The sequence below is a fragment of the Fukomys damarensis genome, unplaced genomic scaffold, assembly GCF_012274545.1.
Source record: "Fukomys damarensis isolate Sample0158 unplaced genomic scaffold, DMR_v1.0_HiC HiC_scaffold_17, whole genome shotgun sequence".
NCBI classification, from domain to species: domain Eukaryota; kingdom Metazoa; phylum Chordata; class Mammalia; order Rodentia; family Bathyergidae; genus Fukomys; species Fukomys damarensis.
Window position 1 is genome coordinate 41,744,047 of NW_022900929.1, and position 21,795 is coordinate 41,765,841.

A 21,795-nucleotide genomic window follows, 5' to 3' on the forward strand; every position below is an offset into this window, starting at 1 on the left:
GGGTTTTTTTTTTTTTTTTTTTTTTTGGAGTTGGAGAAGAATAGAGCTACTCTTGGGCTTCAGAGCTAGAAAGGTGTGAATTTAGATGCTATGAGGGTACTGACAGGACTGAGTTTGTGATAGAAAAAAATAAGGCCAGCAGAGTGTGGTGGTACAGAACTGTAATCACACCACTCCGGGAGGCTGAGGCAGGAGGATCACGAGTTTAAGCTCCACCTGGGCAATTTAGGAAATTAGAGACCTTGTCCAAAATTTTTAATATAACAATAATAATAAAGAAAGAGCTATAGATTTAGCTCAGTGGGAAGGCACTGGGTTCAATCCTCAGTATTGAAACAAACAAACAAACAAGAGAAGCAAGAACAGAACTGAAAGACAAAAACAAAATAAGATACCCAGAATATCCAGAGACAAAGAATCAGAGGATACCTTGCAATCTTGAAAGCCTCTGAATGATACATTAGGACCCACCTGAGGGTAGACCAGCGTCCTCAGCAAGACCTACTCACTCCAGTAAATAATGCTCATTTCTGCTTAAATTTTTTTTCTGCTGATTTCTATCTCATATAATGGAAAGGATTCTAACTAATATAACTGACAAGATTCTGTAAATTTCAAAGTATTTCCTCCAAATCAGATAGAACTGCTAACCTCCCATCCTAAAAGAGAACTGACCCACATAGATATTCTGTGATTGCTTACTGTTTTCAATATGAACAAGAAAATATTCTTAAGGAAAAAAAGAATGTAAAACACAAGTTATTCCATGCTGGCAGGTTAGAGTTTCTTCACTTCCCATGCTCAACTGAAGAAAAGCAGTTTAGTTTCCCTTGGGCAAAAGCCAACGCACTCACTAATGATTCTGTAAGAAGCACAGTTTATCAAGTCAGTGAACTGAACAGTCAGTGAGAAAAGGAACAGCCAGAGACAGGCCCAGAGGCCCAGAAATGTTCTCTAAAGCTGTCTTTAATGCATCTTAACTGACAGCTTGCTAAGCATTTGCATGGGCTGGTGAGAGAAATGTCAGTCCAAACACAAAGTGCTACAATCAGTGACATCCTTCTAATATGAAATCCCTAGAGGAACCTGAAAACTACCAGCCCCCATTAGCATCAGCTCTGCGATCTAAAAAGTACAGAAGAAGTCAGTGGGAAAAAATGCACATTTTTTTAGAGCCTTTATTATACTTGTTGACTAGTTAACATTAATCCTGTATTTATTATTTGGCAGGAATTACTAAGCATTTTACATATACCATTTCTTTTCATCTTCATAACTTATGTACAGATAGTATTATGCTTGTTTTATAGATCAAATACTAATATCAAGAGGGTAAGTGATTTGCCAAAATCACTCAAGTAGTAAGAGGCTAGTGTAGGATGTGAACCTATATCTGAGTTTAACCATTATGATACACTGCCTCTCAACTATTACTCATTGTTTCTCTCTAGGGAAGGCCACTACTTCCTAGTTCCTCCAGTATGTCTACAAACGCTGTATTTGTTGGTACTATTATGGGACTGTAACACCATTGAGAGAAAGAAATTAATGTTTAGGTGTCTCTGATTAAAGAGACCTGTGATTTACAGAATTCTTGTAAAGCAACATTTTCCGCAATGATAGTTAATCTGGTACGTAATCCTCAGTTTTACTTTTTTCCCCCTGAAAGAGCGATAATAAGTTTGCAGACCAAGAGCTCTTGCAGTATTCCCCGAAAAAAGTTATGCGATGGCTACTGAATCTCAGTGGTATACCTATAACCGTGCTACCTGATGTAGATAAAACAGTGTAATTCTCCTTCTGAAGAGCTAAGATTCCCAAAGGTGACACCACACATGATAACACACACCACATATGCAAATATGGATAGTAAACACGCTTTAGTATAACTGCAGCCACTAGATTCTCATAAAGGACTGGGTCTAAACATTCACCTCTCCATTCCTGAAATCACACTAAGATTGTACAGGTCTATACCACAGGTCCCAGACTGCAAGCAGCCCATCCCAAGTACATAAGTGCCAGTGTCAAACTCTCCAGTAATCTGCAAATGTGGATGATTAAAACAAAGCATTTCTTTGGCAATCTCTACTACAAACGAGGTTCAAGGGTCAACCCACTAGGACCACCACCATTCATTCTCATTCATTTTCGTTCTCTCTCTCCCCCCCACCCTCAGGTACTTGTCCTTGGGTAAAAAGAGGACTTCGCTGTGCTCTCAGGAGGCAAGGGCATTGCTTGATATTTGGGGGGAGGGACAACACTTACATGCCTGAACACAGTCTGCCTTTACAGAACTTGAAGAGCTCTGATGGAAGAAGAGAGATGCTGTTGATGGTGGGTCGTGGTGATGAGGAGGATGAAGATAATGGTGACAGAAAAGCAAAAGGTTTTGGTGAATGCCACCTATAACACAAGCACAAAGCAGCAACAGATACCCTTCTAGTCCCGGACAATCATCATCTTAAGGCCGCTTCCATCCCTTTGCAAACCCACTGCAGTGCTCCTGGTCCTAGCTAAGCACTTCCAGCCTCAAAATAGAGCGCTGCATCCCTCCCTCCCTCGTCCCTTCCACCTTTCCTGTGCCAAGCTGGGATGAGTCTGCACTGGCGGGGAATGAGGGCTAGGACCTAAGGGTAACCCCAGGTCTATAGTGGGGAGCGTTGGAGTGACCCAGGGGGCCACCAACGCACTTTGGAGCAGCTTGGCTGGTTACGGAGCTGGAGGCGCCAATGTAGAAGGGGAGGAAGATGAGGTAGCAGCAAGGCTGAAGTGATTTGACTCGAACCCTGAAGCCGGGGAGGCGGAGAAGGCAGCCTTTGGCCGGGAAGAGGTGGGGCAGGCGGCCAGGAGGAATACAAGGCTCTCTTTACCTGACCAGGTGCTACAGCCCAAGCGGCTGTAGCGAGGACGCTGCGCCCCAGTCCAGAGCAATAGCTCAAGCCAGAAGCTGCCGCTACGCAGTCCTCAGCCGAGACCCCGCCCCCAGCGGGAGGCCCCGCCTCCCCGGCACGCGCCAGCCGGACGAGCTGTTTGGGGGAGGTGAGCAATGAACTGATTGGCAGGAATCCTAACCAATGGAAAACTGCAGCCGCGCCCTTAACCAATGGAAAACTGCAGCGGCTCCCCGGACGCTGGACGGCAAGGCGGGCGGGAGGCCGCGACTCCCAATCACCAGCCGAGCCACTGGGCCTCGCTGAGCGGTCACTGGGTGCGGCCTTCTTCGGGCCGCTGAGGTGCAGGTGGAGATTCCTGGGCTAGCGGTGCTGCACTCACAGCCAGCTTCCTAGCCTTCTCCGTGCATACGCGCTGAACTGGTTCGAAGTAAAACGGGAGTGTTCTCCACAGTGCAGTGCTCAAACTAACAGAGGACGAGGGCTTAGAAATACAAGGCCCCCACTTTCATTTTCCCGCTCACCTTTTCAGGCCACCTCCAGACAGCTCAAGTCAGGACTGCTCTGCGACAGGTAAACTAGTTTGACTCCTTTTAATTAAAAGCTAAATTAGTTTACACAGGAAAATGATCAAAGACTGGCGGTGGGGGAAAGATTGAGTCCGGATATTGAGGGACCTCGCTTGCCTGCTTGTTCGCAAACCACAGAATTCAGGGTCTTGTTACCACTATTTATGCACTAGTGAATCAGAATGGACCTTGATAAACAGATAAACAATTTTGCCCCAATTAAGGATCTAACCAGTAATGATTACAACCTTTTTCATAAGAGGATTTGAGGGCTTAATGACATTGAAATTTGGTATGTGATTTGGGGATCTTTTCCAACAAGGTAGGCAAAAAAGGGCATTGCCCCCAAATACAAAATCTGTGACCCCTGGTACTTAAGGTCAGAATTCTGAGTAGATTGTTTCAAATAATACTAAACGTCAAGTTAATTTAAAGGGATTTTTCCCTCACAACGTTTTCTAGAAATGATAGTTTGTAAGAATTCTGACTTAAAAAAAAAAAAGAATTCTGACTTAGTCCTGTCTTACTTATTATCTAAATGCTGATAGGCACTTAATATACATTATCTTCAGTCTTCATAGCCACTCTGTAAACTCTGCTTGTATATGAGGAAACAGGCTTCCAGAGGTCTCTCTGGGTTATATAAATACTATTAGGCTAATACTTGGTTTAAAATTCATCATTAAATTAGAAGGGGAAAAAAAGCATTAACAACCTTTACATTGGTGCTTTAAAAGTGCAGCCTCAAAGCACTTTCAAGACTGAATCATCACCTCTGAAATATATTAGGAGCAATTGCAAGTCTGTTGTGCTAATACAAGAGTGCCATGATTTAATATTAATTGAGAAGAAGGAAATTTTTCCAGGATTTGAGTATTTTAATTTATGTAGGAATCTGTTAAAGCATGCCAACAAAATATAGTAATATCACGGACATGAGAGTTTAGTCCTAGAAAGGAAAATAGAGTGATCATAACCCAAAGCTGTGGTGAGGCTGATTTCCTTGGTAGGAACATGTGGTAGAGACTGCTGCTCACCTTGTGGTGGCTGGGAAGTGAAGAGGTGAAAAGGATCCAGGGTCCCATTACCCAGTGGAAAGCGTACCTCCATGACCTAACTTCCTTCCACAAGGCTCTACTTCCAACAGGTTCTATCACCTTCCAGCAGTGCCACAGGCTAAGGACTAAACCCACACCTGGACCATTGGCGGATGTTTAATATCCACACTATAGCAAGGCGTTTAAAGAGAATGGGAGAAAAACATTTTCCCAAAGAGACAATGAATAAAGATATAATATAAAGGAGTTCAAAGGTTATAGATCATTATTATGGTAAGTACTAATTAACAAGTTAGTGATTATAGACCCTTATAAGTTCCCCATTTAATAAACAATTACTAAGTGTCTAATGTACTAGAATCTGGGAATATTCAGTTCAGTAAAACTCATTTACTGGCTCCAGTGAAGCCTACTGAAGACCAGACTTACAGAGATCACTTTACCAACATAATTACTGGTCTTCACAACTAAGGAGCAAGGTAAGTATTATCCCAGTTTACATATGAAACAACAGATTGGACAGGACAAAAACTCACTTGAGGTTGCATATTTAACAAAGAGAAGAAGGGAGAGGGAGGCAGGAGAACATCTGTGGTGCACAAATGTACTTATGCCCTATACCCCCATCTGAAAGCAGCCCTGCTAACCACAGATCACTAGTGCTTTAACTTCTTCCAAAAGATTAAACCATCCTTTTCCTATAAAGAGAAAGATGTTTAAGGCTAGGCTTTGGACTCAGATGTAGCTCATAATATAACTGAAGCTTCTAGGTCTTACTACAGTGACCTTTACAGAAAGTGAAAGTCATGGATATCATAGTTCAACCACAAAATACTATCTTCTAAAGAACAAGATAAATAAGCCCTCCTACCATTAAGTTCCAGCTCAACTGCTACTTCCTCCATGAAGCCTTCCCTGTGCAAATTCATTTCCAATTCTGTGCTCACCTATCTCTTACACCATCATCCTTCGTTGAGGACTGTAGACATATTTGCTTCCTCATTCAGAGCAACTCGGGGGAAGGGATTGTCTAGTTTATCTTCCTCTCCAAAAATACCTGGCATATTATGAATAGTTAAATCACTGTCCTTCCCTAAGGATGGGTAACTTGAAGTGTGACCTAGAAAAATCAGAAGAGGTGGTCAAAAAAGCAGGGAATCGAGAAAAGAATACAAACCTTTCGATGGCTCCATTTGAAAGGACTGCAAATCCAGGAGGAGAAGAAAGGAAGGGGAAGTGACAGTAACATAGCCTGTGCCTCAGAGTCTCATCTCCCTATTACGTGCCCATCCAGGAGCAAGAGTTTCTTCTACCAATAACTCATGTCAGGAAGGAGACTTGGTGCATGGATGTCAGAGTGACTAGGCACTGACAGTGAATATTGAAAGTATGAAGGGAAGGGCAACATGAAGTCATCACCGCTGACTTGATTTCTCCTGCAGAAGGATTGACCTCTGACAGATAACAGAAAAGACCGAATATTCCATTCCATTAGCTAGTTATGTGGATGAATTACCTTATCCACTCTAGACCTGTTTTGTCATTTGTCACGGAATGTCAAGATCATCCCAAAGTACCTGCCACACAGGACCACTAATGTGCACATTTTTCTTTATTCCAAGTTAAATTTATACGTGCAGCATTCGCCAAAATAGATTTTACATTTATGTGAATCCGAATACAAACTATGGATGGGAGGGAAACATTATCCATCGGAAACATTAAACATGAAGCCAATGATCACATCCCTCTGAAATGTAGGACACTAGGAACAAACCTAATCTCCAAGATGTTTCCACCTCATTTGCCCTCGGCTGGATAATCAGCTTTTCTTCTCAACATCAGATAAATGCAACTTGCCTACTGCTGCTTCACCCCAAAACAGATGTTGTTTTATGGATCAATAGCTACTCATCATCTCTCACATGACTGAAAATGGCATCAAAAAGCTGATTTCTGAAACATATCTAAGGATCTCAGACATAAGAAAACAGTGCTTTGTGCTGCAACAGTCACTTTATGTGGGTTCACAGCCTGACAGGTAAATGGGACCATAAAAAAGCAGAATTTAAATAAAAATTAAAAGTACTTCCTTGACGCATCAGAATAACACCTCTTTGTATTGAGGCCATTCTTTCTTTTGATGCATCATTCATATTTATTCTCAACTTCTCTGAAGAGGGTTTGAGATGACAAATTATCCTGGTAGCACTGCAGTGTGTAGGTGAATATTGTGGAGGCTGGTAAAATGTTTACAGACTGACAGGATTTTTTAAACTTGTCCACTGAAATCTTAAAAATATCTTAGATGCCACCTGAAGCACCATATGGAGAGATTATTTTCACTTGGCTCCAACATAATTAAATTTATGCTGTCATTATGTACACAAAAAAGCAAAAACTTGAATCTCAAACTGGAACCATGAAATCACATGTATTCCCTGAAAAGGCTTAGGATTGACACCACAGGGAAAGTGAGAGTGGTATAGTTCTCTTGAATACAGAGGAGTGGAGTGAAGTGTGGAGGATTCATGCCAAGATACAGAGCCTCAGACAGGACAGGAGAGCTTGCATTTAGTAAAATCTACTGACTTGTCATTAGCTGGCAAGACAAGCTTGCTGTGTTCCTTTGTCAAAGGGTCATTTGCTGAGTCACAGAAGCCACCAGGCTGCACCCTTGAGAGCAAGAGAGAGATCACAGCAGGTTTCCAGTTGCCTGCTTTGTGGTGAACAAACCAAAGATGATGGCCAGGGAAGAATGTTCCCACCTGGAGCAGAATTTCAGACAATGCAGCATAATCATGTTCCGGGCATAAATAAGCCTAGACCAGTAGCAGTCAGACCAATGAGAGCCAAAGCAGCAGGCTGTGGAAAACAACTGCAGCCTCCAACAGAAAGAAAATTATTTTAAGACGAATTTTATTATGAAAGTATCACATGACCATTATAATCTGAAAAATACAAGAAAGCACAAAAATACACATATATGATAATCCCACCACTTATTTATGTAATTACCAAGTATTTGGGAGGGGCCCTTGCACATACCAGACCCTTTTCCAGGAACAGGAGATGGAAAGGTCAGCACCAACCTGCTCACTTTGAACTTGAATTGTGTGGAAGAAGACAGAGATGAATACCGTAATCACACGGGGGCAGCTCATCACCTCCTAGGCTAAGTACCACAGGGAAAGGAATGCCATCTCTAAAAGCAAGAAGCTGGCCAGGCTGGGGGAGAGAAATATGGGAGGTGTAGTGTCCTCAGAAGTCTTCCTGGGAAGGTAACTCTTAGACTGAGAGTTGAGCAATTAATTAGAAGAATGGAGAACCAGCTAGCCAGACTGGATACGAGTAACGTGCAAGAAGCTCCTTGGCAAGGTGCAACATGAAGTGCATTGAAGAACTGAGAAGCTGTTGTGATCAACCTCAAAGACAGAAAGGAGAGGGTGAGACATAGGACTGCAGAGGTGGGCAGAGCCAGGCCGCACAAGACATCGGCAGCTTTCAAATAAGTCCTTCAGATACATTATTTCATGTGTACATGTGTGAGTGTATGTGTGTATATGACACATTTTTATAATGTATGTATGCATGTGTATCTGTGTATAATCTTTGCCAGTGAACCATTAGATTTCCCTTAGAAAGTATGCACCCATTTATCCTCTTGCACTGAGTATCACTTCCACTTCATCAACTATGGCACTCATTATCTTTTTTAACATTTAATAAGCAAATATTGTATTTTTAAGTTGTCATTTAACAGTGAATGAGTATGTACTACCGTTGTTTTCTCACTTGCTTCACTGAAAGCAGAATTTTCCCCTTCATTGAGATATTTACAGTATTATTTGTATAAGTTAAAAGCAGCTACAGTAGTCCTTCCATTGGGGGTTATCTCTTGCAAATTTAGCCCAAGAGAGTCATGTTCCTTCATTACTCCTCACTAAATGAGAACGTTAAAGTGTGAGCATGATCTATTAAAGTAGTACTAGCTATTAATCTTAGTTTAAATTAATATGTAGGATTCATTTTCTTGTGGCTATTTGTATAGGGCGAAACTAAGAGAAAGAGGAAGGTCCACTAAGACTCATTAAGAAGAAAGATCAAAGTTAGATCTGGTCTTGACAGGAAATGGGTCATTTGAAGGAAATAAGGAATCATGGTACTAAAACCATGCAACCCCCCCCTCCATGGCAAGGCTTCATGCAAAGGAGAAAGAAGAGAAAGGGACAAACCAAGAGGATACAAGGCAGCAGGCAGAAGCAGTTTGAACACCAGTTTGATAGCTTTAGTACTCTGCCTGGGAAGAGCTGTGTCTATTTACATACATCATGAAAAGAATTTCATCTCTCCTTAAGTCCCTTCTGCACAAACAAAAACTCAGAACTGTGATTGAGGGTGTGTGTGAGATGCAGGGCTTATATGTAAGTCATAAAGCTTCCACTAGAACTAGGATGGCTGGCAAAAGTCACAGTTGTACTGGAGAGGCATGGGAGTGGGGCAGGGATGCTTATGTATTTTCATTGACTGGGACACCAGAATGTTGACAGCATGGTCAACAGGGACAGTCTAAAGAACTTGTTCCAACTACCTTGGAGTAGTTGTTTAACCTGTAAACTTTATGACAAAATAAGTCCAGAGAGATTGGACACCACCAAGCATTGAGAGTTCAGCATATATTTTACTATATAATCTACATGCCCCAAAGTGCAAATACAGTATAGTGTGGCTGTATAAATTTACATTTCCAACTGACTAAATAGGTTGATGGGGCAACCTCGTGTTCTTTCATGTGGCACACACTAGGTTCCTCTTCTTTGGTCTCGCTCACGTTCTGTAGATGATCTGAGCATCTCAGTCCCGTGCTGCAAAAGCACACTCAAGTCCAGCCTTCTAAGAATCTTCCCAGTATAGTCAGTCCCACAGGGCTTAAGTGCAGGAGGGCCCTACAATTTATGCAATGCCCTCTTGTTGCTATCTCAAAATTCTTAATACTCTTTGGAAAAATGAACCTTTTTTTGTTTGTTTGTTTTTTGTTTTTTGAGACAGGGTCTCACTATGTAGTTGAGACTGACCTGGAACTCACAATGTAGCCCAGTCTGGTTTCAAATTAACAGTGATCCTCCTGCCTCAGCCTCGCAAATGCTGGGATTACAGGTGTGCACCACCATGCTCACCTGAATCTTATATTTTCATTTCACACAGAGTCTCACAAATTTTATAGCTGCTCCTAGTCGTATCTTGTTACCAAAACACTTGTTTCTGATACTGAAAAGGATTCATAGTGAAACACGTGGTTAGGAGAATATGTTTGAAACAAGATAGATCAGGACATGCCTTGGTTCTGTTGCTTCCTAACAGTGTGCTTTTTGAGACATGAGGTCTCCCTAAGCCTCAGTTTCCTCATCTGTGCCTACATCACAATATCGCTTTTCTTTTTTGTGAAACAATTATATTGTAGCAAAGCATTTAGCTTTTTGTGTGGCACAGTGGGTGGAAACACCATCAGTATGCAATTGTACACACTTACTACATAATGATGACTTTCCTTTCCTCCAACACAACCAACAAAACACTCCAACCTCCAAACACAGCCAACAAAATATTTATCACCAATTACCATGGTAATAGCTTATCTGATATGTGGTCCTTCAGTCCTTCAGCCTTCCATATTTCCTTCATCTGTTCACCTTCTTATCTGCTTAGCAACTGCTAAATTCTTCTTCACTGTGTCCCTCCCATTTAGCATTCTGCATTCTCACTGTGTCCACAAAAGGGTTGTTTTTCATTCTGCAGCTTTAGGCAGAAAGAATGACTCCTTGATTTGAAGCTGGGATAAAACATATCCTGGTTCTTAAGTCTTTCTCACTTTCACCCACTTCACTGCCATCCTACAACAGTTCCTACACAACATCATAAAGCATCAGTAGTCCTCACAGCAGTGCAGTGGCATTACTGGTTAACCATCTCAGACTCCAACATATGTAAGCTCAGGCATAAAAACTGCATCTAAATATACACGGGTGTGTTCATGCGAACACAAAACATACAGATAAAAATTGTTGCTCAAATAGAGACTCTAAATAGGCAACCAAAGTGTTTCAGAAATGTTCTGATGTCTGTGCGTCAAACTGAACTGCAAACCATTAAGATGGACCAGTGGATAGGTAAGAGCTACAACTCTGATATGATTGTACACACTTACTGCATATGATGACTTTCCTTTCCTCCAACACAACCAACAAAACACAACCTCCTCATAGCCAGGCATGGTGGTGCATACCTGTAATCCCAGCACCCTGGAGGCTGCGGCAGGAGAATCACTGTGAGTTTGAGACCAGCCTGGGCTAAATAGTGAGTTCCAGGTCAGTCCCAACTACATAGTGAGACCCTGTCTCAAAAAAAAACCAAACCCACAACCTCCTACCTCCAACTTTTTTTTCCAGTCTTTTTTGTCTATGGCTTATACTCTGAGTAACATTTTGGCCACAGTATATTAACTATTGTTATCCTTTAATTATTGTGTTATGAAATTTTATTTTTCATAGAAGAAGAGTGATTTTTAATATTTTCTTTATTAATATCTACTCGTATTACATTAAAATAAAAAGAAACTGGGGGGTGAAAGGAGGGCAGGGACAAAGGGAAAAAATGAGAAGCAAGACTTGTCATGTAGCAGTATAAGATCTCAATAATGAATGTAACTGTACCATATCCCTAAAATGTACCAATAAACTCAATTTTTAAAAAAAACTGGGTAGTAAGAATGTGGTGTTCACTGTATGAATTTTTTCTATACATTTGAAAAGTTTCACAGTAAAATGTTTTAGAGTAACCATTTATTATTTACTTGCATAGAGTGTTGGTTAGGGTTCCCTAGAGGAATGAAATAAATAGAAAAAAGCATATATAATATGTAATCACACAGGTAATATATTAGATAGGCTTACAGGATCAGAGGCAGGATAGTTCACAATGGCTGTCTGCAAGCTGGAGAGCCAGATGGTACAGTAGCTGCTCAGTCTAAGAAGCTGGGCTTTGTAAAGTGTCCTTCAGAGGCAAAATCACAAGTGCTTTAATATTAATCAAATCATTTAATCTTATAAATTATGATTAAAAATAAAGTTTAAATTTTTACAGTAAAAGACACATTGCCATTACTCTTGTCAAGATTCAGCTCCTTGCTTCAATTACAAGTATCACTCTTGCCACTTTCTGAAGCAGTTCTGGAAGTCTTTAGTTGAACTGTTGTGGCTGCCTTGATGTCCTGAATTGATTACAAATGTTTACCTTTGGTGTACATTTTGACTTTGGGGAAGAGCCAGAAGTCCTTTGGTGCCAGAGCTGGTGAATAAAGCAGTTGAGGACATACCCATAATGTTTTTAAGAGTCTGCCTTCCCTTTGGATAGCACTCAGGAGCAGCATTCACTGCATTGTTTTTATCATACGTCATAGAGACAGGAAGGTGGACTTCTAGAACTGCTTCAGAAAGTGGAAAGAACAATGGGATGTGTGTTTGAAGAAGAGATGAAGAATATTTTCAGTGTGATTAATGGCAATATCTTTTACAGTAATGCATTTTTAAATTTTAAACATTTATCTATCACACCTTGTATGCCAACTCTTTAATGCCTAGAGAGAAGCTTTAAAATGAAAGCCACAGAACAGAGAGTAGGGCACAGGTCTTCCATGTCCAAGATCAAAGTTCTGCCCACCACAGTACAGCTTCCCCAAAACAGGGGCTATTGGGTTGAAGTTCTTTGGGTATTTCTCTTCAATGGTAATTCTTTTTAGGGCCCGGAACACACATGAGGATCTTCTAGGCCTCTGTTTTCTCGATTATTCTTAATACTTCAGCACCTTAGCTTCACCTTAATAACCAGATTAATTAATCATCAGCAGACATCACACTCCTACTTACTGGATTCTTTGAATAAATTTCACAGTAAGTCTTTTTAAGGACAAGCTGACCGGCTTCATTTTTCTCATTTACATAAGAGCATCTAATGCCTGGAGGTATAGTGATGCTTCTAGCCAGGAGGAAGACGGTGTAACCTATTGAGCTGGAACTTATGATTCCCTGCATGTAGGGAAAAACAGGAGCAAGGGCAAGGCACACCTAATGTGAACCCCATCTTTCCTTCCATCCAAATTTGTTTTATAGTTGTTCCCTGTAAGCTAGCAAGTGGCTAAGCTTTTTCTACAAAGAAAAGACAGTGGGTCCACTCCTGTGCTATTGGAGGCACAGCTGTTTTACTAAATATGATCACTAACAAAAGTGCAATTCAGTTCTATCAGCTCTCAAATAGTATGTCTCAAAGAATTTTTAAAATGAAGGAGAAAAAAAGGGAGGGAGAGAGAAAGGGAGAGACAGAGACCAAATTGACACATGGAGTGGAGCTTGGGCTAAAGACTAAGGAGCTAAGGAGACTAAATTAGTCTCAGTCAATTTTTGTCCTCTCCAGTCCAGCCATCAGGTTGTTTCCTTGTTGGAGTAAAGACTCACTGACTCCTTGCCAGAAGGCACATGACTTGAATGCCCATTTCATACCAGTTTGCAATAAGACAGGAAGAGATGAGCTGACAGGAAGATGGTCTTCACTCTTAGAATGTCCTCTGCTTTTAATCTTTATTTTAGCAATGTTCACATCAATCGTGTAGAGCAGTATTTTGCAATTAATTCATCCTGATTATTTAAACTATAAGACAAGGACAGAGACTTTAGTTATATTATCTTGACTGTATGATACATATATTTATATTCAGTAAAACAGGAGATGAAGAGAGGAAGCTCCATGTTTGGTTTAATTCTTCAATAAAACAATTGGCTTATCTTTGGAAAACCAAAGAGATTCATCTAGTTAGCAAAAGTTTTTTGCCCTTTGAGTGTCTGTTTGGGAGAATAATCTTTTGGGAAGAAGTACTGTAGTTGGGGTAGAGGTTATATATTTTCAAAGGCCCAAAATAAACAGTGACATTTACATAAATTAACAGCAAATTTCTATTATCATGTATATGTTAGATTATAAAAACCCATAGGTGAAATTTCACCATGAAACAAAGGTTATTTTATTAATATAATCAGAATCACACTCCCTTCCATTTCTTCTCTCCTCTTTATAGCCTATAAGGAGTGGTGCTGAATCTGGTCTGTCATTTCTCAAGAGCCTGGGATCCCCCTGGAGAAAAAGCTGGGGAAACAGCTCTGAGCGTTCAAGCCTATGGGATTTCACTGCACCAGCAACCAATACCTGCTGAGTCAGTTGATTGAAGTCAGCTCTCGAACCTTTCACACACCAAATTTAAAATGGATCTGACTAATTGAGAAAGAAATCACTGCAGCAAAAGCCCACTCACCAGAATTATAATCCAAGGGTAGTTGTACCACAATGCCAATCATTCATGTGGACCTAGTTTCAATCCTTTTCGTTTTTGTGCTTAGTTTTGTTTTTTTTAAATGCTTTTTGGTGTGGGGATTATCTCAGTGAGAAAGCACTTGCTTAGTGTACGCAGGCCCTGGATTTCATACCCCAACACAGGAAAGGAAAAAAAAAAAAAGATTTTCAACATTGGAGGCTAAAGTAACAACTCTGAATAACTGTAAATCAAAAATTATGGGTTGTGCCTGGGCTTAGACACTGAATATTTGTTCGTGGTGGGGGAGAACTGCAAGAGGAATGATCTTATTGTGTTAACCAAGACATTTCCCAGCACCCTGAAGAGCTGGTGTTCTCAGCTAGAGAGCCTGAGAAAATAGCCACTCAATTAAGATTAATATCTGAGAACAGAGAGGATAATGGTTTCATTGAATATTCAATTAGAAGCCAAACTTCTTCCTTCTGGTTGGAAATGCCTTTTCAATCTGATAAAGATTTTGACATTGAAGAGTAAAGGGAAGAAATAAATACAGATGAGACAAGTTTATCAGAGTGGACTACAGAATATCCCTAGAATCCTTGTGAGGTTATAGAGAAAAATAGAAGACAGAGCTGCAAGTTGTATTTAAAAGTCTCCTGTGTGTCTTTCCCTTCAAATTAGGTTAGAAAGGATCTACTGTTAGTTGTCTTGAGAGAAATCTTCTTCCATTCCCTTAATTTGGAAACATTCTGGAAATTTTTCTTCCAGCTTTTTATATCCAGTTGTGTCCATTTCAACTTGTAGGTAAGTAGTATATAAGATTAACATTCAATACACAAGTGAATTTCTTTCTTTGCAATTCATACATACCCATTATGTCTACAGATGTGTGATTATGATTTTTAGCCTTTTCATATATGTTAACGTTTTTACACATGCATGATTCTAATACTGTCTGTCTTTCCCATTGCTGGGATAAAATACAGGACACCTGCAAGTTAAAATAGGAGAGTTTGCTTTGCTCACAGTTTCAGTGGGTTCAACCCATGGTTGGCTGGTTCAAGGGCCAGAAACAGCATAGTAGAGGGGCATGGCAGAGGACAGCTCTTCAACCCATGGCAGACAGGTGGGAGAGAAAGAAAGAAGGAACCAGGGACAAGAACACACCCTTCCGGATCATGCCTCTGGTGATGCACCTCTGACCAGGCCCAACCTCCTAACAGCACATTAGCTGGATGAATCCACTCATGAACATGGTGCCCCATGATCCAATCACTTGCAAAATACCCACGTCTAAACGCTTGAGACATCCAAGGGGATGTTTTTTGTCTAAACCATAACAGATTGTAAAAAGAGTAATGTTCTGGAACAAATTAATTCAAACTTCCAGATTTTTTTCATTCCATCTCTAAATAAGTCAGCTCCTCTAGAGTTTCAATTTTGTTGAAGCTTAATATCAAATCTATTATCATTAGTAAAATATGTATACCCCTGATCACAGATCTTCAACTCCTTCACTTATATCTCTTGAATTTTAAATAGAATTCCACTAATTATGAATGTCAACTTGATCATCAGTTATGGTTAACATTTGTTGAGGACCAAGTATCTCCTGAACACTACAACTATAGCTGAGGCGATCTTCCATAGGCCCTAAGCAGCCCTACTTCTCTTTGCTGTGTATCCCAAAAATGCGAAGTTCTGACTACCCTTTAGGAAAGCCATTTCTCAGGGTTGTGTTCACAGCAAGTACTTGAAGAATAAGGCAATTACTCCCTTTGGAAAGGTCCAGACTTTTACTAAATTTAGTATAAAGTAATGCCTCTTTGAGATAACCGTCACTTCCTAGAATTCATACCAATGTGTGCACAAACATGTGCTACAGAAATTATTGTTATCGCTTATCTCTAGATGTTCCCCTGAAGCCTCCTGTACTCATAGGTGGGGCTTTGGGGAGGTGGCTGAACCATGGGTGTGTGATACTGGATGATTATGTGATAACTGGATCAGCTTACTGATTGGTTTATCATAGCTCTGTGGATTATGAGACTTGACCCAGAGTATGTGTGGCACCAACAAAAGGCTTGTATCCTAAATGAAATAAAAGTGAAAGGAAGGCTCACTGATTGGTGCTTCCTGCCTGTCACACCATAGACTGTTCTTCTCTGCCATACCCCACAAACATACCACTTGGCCTTGGAGCCAGCCAACTATGAAGTGAAAGCTCTACAAATGGTGAGCTAAAATAAACTTTTTCTCCCTTAGCTTTGGGTGTTGGGTATTTTGTCCCAGCAGCAAGAAAGTAAGACACTTCTGTAGCAGCACAAATGAGCATGAAGTTTTGGCAACTATTTTTACCATAACAATTAAATATTTTTTGTCTGTCCAGGAATCTCAGGTCTTCTGCCAGCATCCTGCAGCAGGTTAATTTAATAGTTTTTAAGCATAGTAAAATTACAGACCCTGTCTACATAGGTCTTGACAAAGTTTTAAAGCTCCCATGGGACTCTTTCAGAAGCAAGCCTAAAAATGATCTGCAGTTACCAATACCCTATCGATCACCGTTTTCTTCACTATTAAGTTTCATTGTCAGTTCTCTCTTCAGCACCCTCCATTTCACATGCTGCCCTAGCAGTTAAACTGCTCTACACTGTGCTGTTGAAAACAATGCCTCTGCGCATAAGCTGTTGTGATATACAGCATAAAGCCTTAGCTGGTGTCTAACAACACTTAAAACTTCTTTTTGCTTGTTTTGGAGTAGTTTTTCCTCCCATTCTCTTCAGATGCTAAAACTTTACTCTTCCTTCAAAGCCTCTTCTTTAGCCCTTTGGCTCCACTATTTTATAGAAAGCTAGAAACTCCCAAGAAATAACTTCATAAACTGTGCTTCATATAGATCCTTACAGGTGGATCCAGAACACTCCTCCACCTCCTTAGCTAAAAATATGAGCTGTTCCAGTGCAATACTTCCTCCCTGGTTAATGGTGACTTGTCAACTTGACTGTATTCAGAAATTCTTAGTAAATTAGTAGAGAACATTCTGGATATGTTTGTTTAAGTGTACAGAGATTATTGGCATCTGGGCCAGCAAACTAATGGAGAAAATGCACCCTAATTTTGGGTGGCACCATCCAATAAGTTTATAGTCTGGGTGGAAGGAAAAGGAAGAAGGAAGAAATTGGCCTACATTGGAAAAGCTCCATTCTGCTTGAGTGAATGTGTTTTTGTTACTGCCATTGCCTATAAAAATCAGACTCCATTTCTTCAGCCTTTTATTGTGAATTCAAACCAGCACAACTCTCCACAGAGATCCCAAGCCTTCAGTCCTGAACTGCTTGGTGTTCCATCCTTTATCCCTCTTGTTCCATAGCTTCCAGCTTCTTGGACTAATCAAATACTAGAAGAGCCTCTGCCTTGCCAGTGTACAGATAGCCATTGTGGGCACTACCACCTCATCGTATCAGCCTACCTAGTGAAAAAAAACCCAACACCTACAATTTAAAGAAGGTTTACTTTTGGCTCATAGTTTCTGTCCAGTCAGCTGGCTCCAAGGAAGAAGCAGGATGGCAGAGGAGCATGGCCAAGAAAAAGGTACTCAACCCACGTATTACAGCCAGAAAGCAGAGAGAGAAGGAAAGAGCCAAGAATAAGAATACTATTTTCCATTTCAGGCCCCTAGTGACCCAAACCCAACCAGGTCCTACCTGCTAACAGCACACTCAAATATTGAACTTATTAACAGATGAATCCACTGATGAGTATAGCACCTAAACAATCCAATCACCCTCCAAATACATGAAACTTTTGGGGGACATTTTAGATGTAAAATGTAATATTCAACTTGTGGCCTCCAAAAGACTCATGTCCATTGTATTATTTAAAACACACTTAATGCATATCTAAGAATTGTCTAAATCTTAACAGTTCCAGCATTGCTGAAAAATCCAAGTTCAAAGTCTTCTCTGAGACTCAAGGCAAACTCTTTGCTATGAGCCCCTATAAGTCAAATACTTCCAACATACAATTGCATAGGGTAAACATTGCCATTTCAAGAGGGGAAATAGAAATAGAAATAGCACTAAGGCAAGTCTGGTCCTACAAGGGCAAAATTAAATCTTGTAGCTCCATATCCAGCACCTTGGGAAAGTGTTGATGAGATTTGAACTCCAAAGAAGTTGGGCATCCCTGCTCCACTGGCCTTGCTGTTTGCCCCTAATGGTCTCTCTTTTAGACTGTCTTCACTCATCCTGTGGCTTTCCTCAGAGGTTGACCCATGTTCCTGGTATCTCCAACTTCTTGGGGTCTTCACTGTACCTTCAGGTTCACTCTTAGCTTCACATACTACCCTCTCATAGGCTTCTGGCAGGTACAGTGACCCAATCACACACTTCACTACTCTTCCAGGCTTTATTCTGAAATCTTGAAGGAAGCCTCCATAACCCCATGACTCTTGCATTCTGCATACTTGTGCATACAAGATGCCAAGGTATTCTACCAGCTTGAGTGATAGTTGGGCCCTCTTGGATCCTGACTGCAGCATCCTCTAAATGGCTGGATGGAAAGCACAGCAAAATGAATCCCAGCCAAACAATTTCTCAGGTAGTTGTTCTTGAGCAGGCATCCTGGGGACTATCTTCATAAAGGAAAACTTTACAGTTTTCCACCTTTAAGCCTGTGATGGGTGAAGTCTTCTTGGTTCCTGAAAAGCATTCAAGCCATCTTTCCTATTGTCTTAATGGAAAATACTTGACTTCTTTTCATTAATAACTTTCCAACAATCATGCTCTCCTACCTACAACTTTGTAGGCACTTCCTTTCTGATAAATTTAAGAACCCTTCTGATTCTTACTATAAATCTTGCTAAAAGCAGCTAGCAGTAATCATATCACAGCCTGAACATTGGGCTGCTTTGAAATTTCCTCTTCCAGATTCTTTAATCCTCCAACTGGGTCTTCTTCCCAAAGCAATAGATTGATAGAATGGTAGAATGTTCCTTTGAAAATTCAGTTACAGCACCAGCTAGGTGTCAGTACCTTGTAGGGCTAGAGAAAGGCACTATATGCTTTGATTCAGCATCGAATAGACCATAGCCAACAAACATGGATCTGTGAACCAAGGAGTTGAAACAGAAATGATACCACTCAACATCACTCCTAGTGATGTATGAGTAATAAGTCTTAATTTGGGGAGGTTTCTACCAGGATACACAACAGTGACTCCATTGAACTGGAAGCTAGAACCCCCATGACCAACTTGGTCTTCTTGTATCAGCAGGCTGAAAAGGGAGTTATGGTGCTGGCAGAGGTGATTGATCCTGATTACCAAGGGGAAACTTGACTACTGCTCCGTCACAGAAAAAGAAGAGTATGTTTTAGAGTGAAGGAGATCTCTTATGTCAATGAGAAACTACACAACCCAATCCAGGCCAGATGATAAATGACTCAGACACTTTAGGAATGAAGGTGTGGGTCACCTCAACAAGTAAAGAACCAAGCAAGATCTATTGAAGTGCTTGCTGAAGGTCAAGGAAATACATAATGGCTAGTAGAAAAAGGTAGTTATAAATACCAGCCATGACTGCGTGACCAGTTGCAGAAACAAACTTTGTGCTTGTTGTCATATTTCTTCCCTATTTCACTAAGAATGTGACAGTGCATATATACACATTTATAAAGCTTGTATTTGTATCTTATAGTCACCTACAGACCCCAGCATAAAACATTCCATGAGACAGTCATATTTTTTCAAAATTTTAATAAACAACCTAAATTCTTAACTGTGATAAGAAAAGAGAAGGCAATTAAAATACAACACAAAATCTAAAATTACAGATGAAATAAATAGCTTTAGAGTATCTCAGCTAACATAAGCACCACTTAAACTTCTAAGATAATTCAAAACCATGTATCTGCTGTTCTTAAATGATCATAAGATGCCAACTGTTATTGTGTAAGAAATTAATGTTTGAAGAATCCAATGAACTAATAGGTTTCTTGTAATCATGATCTTCAAACAGGAATTGTTCAGTAATTTGTGACATAAGGAAAAGAAAAGCAAAATGTGTTTCAGTTTTGAGATAATGGTATCATTTTTAATACCATCTTCATCCTGTTCTATGTATCCTGGGGAAATATACAGCATGTCTATCACTTTTGTTTAACTTTTATAGAAACACATTTATCTTAAGGTGGAAGAGTCAAATATTACTTGGCTTCATGCCTTCCCTTATCTGTACTCTTTGTAGATGCTTGATGACTTCTTTCATGTACACGTCATAGGAAGACATCAAATGTAAGAGTAAAAACTTGAACTAAACTTCATACTAAAATTCAGAGAAATATTACCACAGATACATAAATATTACCCAATACCAAGCAGCAATGAGAATTTGGATTCCCATGACAACAATATGAGGCCACTTAAACTTTAGAGAAAATCTACCTCTAAAGTCTGTCCCGTTTTGCTAAGGGGCTGTTTCTGTTGGGAGTTGCCTGGAGAGATTAATGCTGCACCTTGCTGAGCATTTCTGTATCTATATTAGAATCCCAATTTTTGACTCTAGCTGTTGTAGTGCTTGGACCACAGATTGAGTGACAATATTCCACATGAAGGATTCTGTTTCTATGTGGTTGGCATCAAGGAAAAGAGCACTCCTTCACGGCTACAAGCAGGACCATATTAAAATTAAACCTCAGATCTCATCCATAGGTATACTTTATATGCCACACTGGATTTTACACCCTTTGAATTATGTTGTAAAATATTTTATCACAAATCCACAAAATTACATATCTTTATTTTCTCTGATAGAACCAAATTCCTAACATTCAAATGTATTAACTTGGCATTAATTTTATATACAAAGTTGCATTTTTGAAGTTCACCTAATTAATAAAGCTTTTGGTGTTTATTGGGTTCTGGGCAAAAGAACTGCACTCTAATTGCCTTTCAGGCTTAGAGAATGGGCTTCATAATGAGTTACCCAGCTGTGTTCCCAGTGGAGTACCGGCTGAGGCTGGGCTATAGCTCAACTTCACTAGACACAAACACGTGAAATCAAATGGTTTATGCTATATAAGTGTATCTCAAAGATGCTTACACACAATATAGTCAGAGGATTTTCTCTAATGGAGCCTTGAGCTCTTTATTCCTTTTCCCAGTACCTGCTTGCTGAAGGGGTGTGAGCCCACCCTGACACACCCTTGCTGTTTGTTGACAAATTATTGTTACCCAATTATTCCCTAATCTTTTTTTCTGCACAGCTCCACTGCTGTTCCCCTACTGGCCTATTTCTTAACTTTTTTTTTTTTTTTTGGTACTGGGGATCAAACTCAGGACCCTGTGACCTTGCACAAGGCAGGTGCAGCACCACCTAGCTAAATCCCTAGTCCTATTTCTCATCTTCTAGTTTAGTGGTGGCGAACCTATGGCATTCATGTTGTTTTCCTTTTCAGAAAAAAGATGTTAAGTTATGAGTTATTTTTTCTAAACTAAAACATCAGTATTTAGGCCTAATTGCAGTGTTGGCACTTTGTGATAAATAAGTAGATTTTGGTTTGCATTTTGAGCGCTCATCTCTGAAAGTTTTGCCATCGTTGCTTTAGTTTCTATCTCAAATGTCATCCCATCCAAATAGCCTTTCTAGGCTGACTTCTTATGACATATGCCAGATTGTTAGCTACTTCACATCTTTCACATTTTGGAAACTGTTGTTTTATTTCTTGTTTGGGGTCATGAAGTCATCAAGTATCATGTCTGTCTAGTTTACTGTCTCCTCAGTAACTAGAATAGTTAATTGTGTATCCTATGAGTTCATTAAATATTTGCTGCAAGGGCTGGGAATTTAGCTCAGTGGTTCCACTGCCTGCCTTGCAAGCACAAGGTCCCTAGTTCAATCCCCAGTACCAAATATATAT

General features: G+C 40.2%; 1 protein-coding gene and 1 long non-coding RNA gene across 9 annotated transcripts in view; one reads left to right on the forward strand and one right to left on the reverse strand.

Annotated features, from left to right (window-relative positions):
* Fmn1 (formin 1) overlaps positions 1–3,014 on the reverse strand; it is a 378,745-nt gene extending 375,731 nt beyond the window's left edge. For 5 of the 8 annotated variants that reach the window (XM_033765037.1, XM_033765036.1, XM_033765035.1 and 2 more), the window contains exons 1-2: positions 2,874–3,014; positions 2,269–2,406 (exon numbers count right to left, since the gene is read on the reverse strand). The gene's annotated coding sequence lies outside the window, so the exon portion shown is untranslated. Of the gene's footprint in view, positions 1–2,268; positions 2,407–2,693; positions 2,838–2,873 lie in introns of those variants that run through there. The other 3 variants (XM_033765032.1, XM_033765031.1, XM_033765033.1) reach the window with 3 other exon arrangements.
* Positions 3,015–3,192: 178 nt separating this feature from the next.
* On the forward strand, positions 3,193–14,505 carry LOC104862560. Its single transcript, XR_780359.2, has 3 exons — positions 3,193–3,467; positions 4,611–4,794; positions 13,646–14,505. It is a non-coding gene; the product is annotated as an uncharacterized LOC104862560 (long non-coding RNA).
* Positions 14,506–21,795: the final 7,290 nt, after the last annotated feature.